Genomic DNA, 4,589 nt, shown 5'->3' on the forward strand with positions numbered 1-4,589 from the left:
AAGTTCTGAGAAATGACCAAAAAATCCAAGAGCTCCAAGATAGGCTACGTTCACTGCAGGCAAATGCGACACATATCAAATATTTTCATATCTGACTCAGGTCGTTTCAGTATGTGGTCCTGAATCAGATACATATCTGATGTTTTTCAAAGCGACATCAGTTTAAACGCTCGTGTCGCATTTAATCCAACTTTTCTGTCGGATGAAAGAATGGAGGTCCCTCATGTCTGAGTCCCACCACTCTTGGCTTTGACTCTCCATCCACTCATGCCTCTGCTCAGAGGCAGCAGCCACAGCTCCAACAAAGAGGGCCATCGTTACAAATTGGGCTCTTTTTCTTCACTGTCTTCTTTTATCTTTTCTCGTTTGGACGTACAGTTGGCTCCGACTGGACAGCAGCTTCAGCATCAATACACACACGCTAACACTCACAGCGTCCATATTTACTGCTGTAAACTCAGCGTGCGGAGAGTGATGTCAACTGGAGGCTGTTCAGACATGGAGGTTGCATTTAAAATGAAATGTGAACGACCACGGAAAAGAAAAAAAAAATCGTATTTTAGCAAAAAATTAGAATTGAGCGTTAAGACCTGCAGCATGAACGTAGCCTAAGACTTTACAGGCTTCAGTTAGCAGGTTAGAGGGTCCAGTTCATAACAGGAAAATGAGAAAAAGACAAAACAAGGATGGTTTATTTGGAAGATTTGTCAGGAGAACATGGCAGCCTGTCTTAGGTTTGTAAAGTTTCATCTGAATGAACAACTAATCTTCCTTTGGACAGATGAGACCAAAGTAGAGATGTTTCCCCTCAATGAAAAGCCACATTTATCAAAACAACCAAACACAGAATATCAGCACAAACACCCTGTAGCAACTGTCAGCATGGTGGTGGAGAGGTGATGATTTGGGCTCGTTAAATGAGCCCAAATCAGTTTAAGTTTGATATTTTTTCACAGCTTTATTTACTGAAAGTGGAACAAGAGGAAAGTTGGTCCTCGTTTTCCCGTTCCTACATAAGTTTGTTCTCTTCCGTGTAATCAGCATCCCAAAGTCTTCAGCATTTCCATTCTCCTTGTTTAGTATGCACAGCCAACAGAGTCTATTGACATTTTAGTTTTTCTTTTTTTCTCCTTGGCAAATTACATGTTTCCACCTTAATTGTTATTGGAGATGTTATCACAGAACGGATGCAGCCCTTGCTTCTGAGTCTGCTAAGGCCTGACAGTGGTGTGAAGGGGGCACAGGAGGGGAGTTATGCAAAATAAGGCCCATGTATAATTAATGACCCACCTCCCCCCCTTTCCCCCCTCATACACAACCCCTGTATCCTGTTTAGGATGGACAGCTGGCGCCACGGTGTCCTCCTGACCTCTGAGGGCTGTGGAGTTAAACTGAGGTACGGAGGAAAGTACGACACACCCAACTCGTAGGGAAACTGAACAAGGAATCAAACGCTCACCATCATTTATTAAAAACTAGCTTGGAAACAAGCATTTGAGCTTGTGTGATTGAGGACATTCCATTTGGCGCAAAACTCCATCTTGGACGAAGAATTGTAAACAAAGCAGGTTTGCTAACTAGTTACCGTTTTAACTTACTAAAGCAACATTCAGGTGAGTCAAGCTTTGACATTTTCTTAAGCGCTTTCAACAACTTCACGGACTCTTCGTGAGTTTTGATACCTGAGCACGCCGCTGCATTTAGAGCTGCACCACGCAGTTAAAACCAGAGAGGGAGCACTCAACACATGATCGTGTGACTCGATGGACATTCGACGCTGTTATCAAAACAGGAATCAGTCGTCTTGTAGCAGAGTGCCCGAGTCGTGTGCGTGTTATAACTGCAACAATAAACATGAAAAAGTGCCTGGAAAATCCTTCCATAGGCAAGTAACCCTACAATATACAATTCTGTGAGAATTTTAAGTCAATTTATGAAGAAAAGCTACCTTCAAAATGTATTGACACTTAGTAATTCCACTATGTTCACATGGTAATCTGCCTTAATCACCAAATGTATGTGCTAATTGCTGCTGCATGTCTAAACAATAACTTGGATACAGAATTAAAGTGAACATCTCCTGATTTCCCTGAAGCTTCGGCTCCTTCCTGTCTGGATCCTACAACATGTTATTGTGTTGGTTTTAATTGTCAACCATGTTTTACTTTTACACCTGTGTTGTTACTTTATTTTATAAAGACAAGATGTTACAATCACAACTTCTAGGCTTGGATGTTGACAATCCATCTGTCCAATCCACATTCTCCTAACTTCAGCTTCTCTGCTGACTTCTGGCCCTCCTCTGCCTCGTTCAGCTTTCATTCTGTTCATTTCATGGAGCTGACAGGATTTTACACCAGTGGGTTGAATTTTAGGAAGATCTAGTGTTTAGCTGAAGACCTACATCATTTCAGAGACGGCATGTCTTCTCATTGACTCACATGTGTTTGTTGACATTGCTCCTGTTTTGGCGGCCATTTTGGATCCTCCGCGATGTCACAAATTCTGATTAGACAATGAGCGGGAGAGAGAGCTCCGTCTCTGAAACTACAAACATTAAGTGGTTCAGATCCTCACATGACATTATGAAAAATAAAACAAGAAAGTAAAACAGCAAAATAAAGCATATTGTAGCATTTGTTTTATAATTAGTTTGGTTAAAAAATATTATATAATTATCATATAATCAGAATTCAATCAACAAAAATTTTCTAATTGTACTTATAAAAATACATTTAAAATACCTAATAAGCTTTAAAACATTGAAGAATCTTTTTTTTTTAGTAATAGTGTATATCCATAATTCAGGTTTTCCTTATCAAAATCAAATTTTCTGATATCCAGAAAGACTTATTTCCAATGCAATCATTTTTTTTGGAAATCAAACATTTTTCCTACCTATATGAGTGGGCTTGGGTTTTCAGTTCCATTGGTGGTAAGAGGCATGATGTGTATGCGTGTATGCTGGGGGGTAAAGGGGGAGGGACTTGCCCAAGGCAGTGTTCATGCTAGAACCGCCACTGGATGGAGTACTGCGCTACCAGGGTCCTCTGAATGACTACCAGAGTTGAGCTGAAGTCAGCTGCTCAGGCTCCCCCTCAGCATGGTACTGGTAGGACCTGTGTGTCTCTCCACAATGTTGACAGCATCGGTCCTCTCCGCTCAGCGCCACCGTACCTGCACACAACGGTCACCTTTTGTAATGCGGCTGAACATCAGTCCATGCGTCGTGTTACGACACCACTTCAAACAAAGAACCTGTGGTCTAGACGCCGGTTGTCAAGACGCGACGAAGAATGACACAGAATGCTGCAAAGAGTCCAGTACCCGTGTCCTGATGGCAGACTTGGATGTCATGGGGCTCAGTAATGCTTGGCCCATGTGCCTCACGCAAACCCACAGTGTGACCCCTAACAAACCTTTGTGTCTGCTCACCCTCACAAATTGTTTTAACTGACTGCTGGATGGCCCAGCAGCTCCCTGAACTGTTGCTGCACTTGTGGAGCCACAGCTGACGCCCTCTGGTCCCTGTTCTGTGGTCTAAATTATGTCCAGCTCTTAACTTATCTAACTTGTACTTTATCATTACTCATATGCATGCTGTATAAATGAAAACCAGTGTTGCATGCAGCCGACAAAACAAAAAGCAGGTAACTGAAAAGTAATTTTTTTCCCCCCACAAACATTTTAGAGGAAACGTGTTAAAGTGGTCGAATGTGAAAAAAACTCAACCTGAAAATATTCTTACATTCATTCCAGCACTGAAACAAAGTAAAACCCTTTACAATTACTTGCCTCTCTATGACAATGGCTGCGTAACAATTGTAGCCAGACTATTTTTAACTCCACAGTGTGGATTTCATCACAGCTTTCATGTATGTGGACCTCTATAGGATACTGTTTTGTGGGGGCAAGATCTAAAATACACATGATTATACTGCTGTTGCATAATCACATGTATTATAGATCTTGTTTACCAGCCTGGAGAGTGTAAAGTAGCACTTTCTAGAAGTAAAAAGCCTTTTCGAATGAAATCAGTGTGGTTCCGCTTCTCTTTACCTCCTTCACAGGATTTCCATCGATCTAAAGGAACCAGAGTACGCTGCGCACTCTCCGCTCTCGGCTGACTTTTGCACTCCCTCATCAGTTCACCCGCTGACTCCTCTATCTCCCTGTTAATTGATCTAAACAGGCCCGGATTATCTCGGCCTTTCTTTTTATTCAAAAAAAAGCCGGAGTCGCTGCCATCTCTTTCAAGATAGCAGAAGGCGAGACAGACAGAACTTTGGCTGAAACTCTCGGCGCAATTCGCACCTTAATTCTTGACGGGAAAAAAAAAAAACACATTAATATCACTCACCCCATCCCCACCCCCGAAACCCCTCCCCTCTTATCTCCAGCCTAAGCCTCTTTTGATGTCCCAACTCTAATCAACTTGTCCAGGGCCGGCGGATGCGCGCCTGACACGGGACAATCGTCAGAATCTAAATCGTTACATCTCCCCTGACATTACGGTGGCATTTTTGTCGTGGCAGAGGTAAGGAGAGTGAGGATTGGTTTGGGGTGGGGTTGTGGCGGGGGGGGGGGGG

Source organism: Kryptolebias marmoratus, linkage group LG22 (genome assembly GCF_001649575.2).
Source record: "Kryptolebias marmoratus isolate JLee-2015 linkage group LG22, ASM164957v2, whole genome shotgun sequence".
NCBI classification, from domain to species: domain Eukaryota; kingdom Metazoa; phylum Chordata; class Actinopteri; order Cyprinodontiformes; family Rivulidae; genus Kryptolebias; species Kryptolebias marmoratus.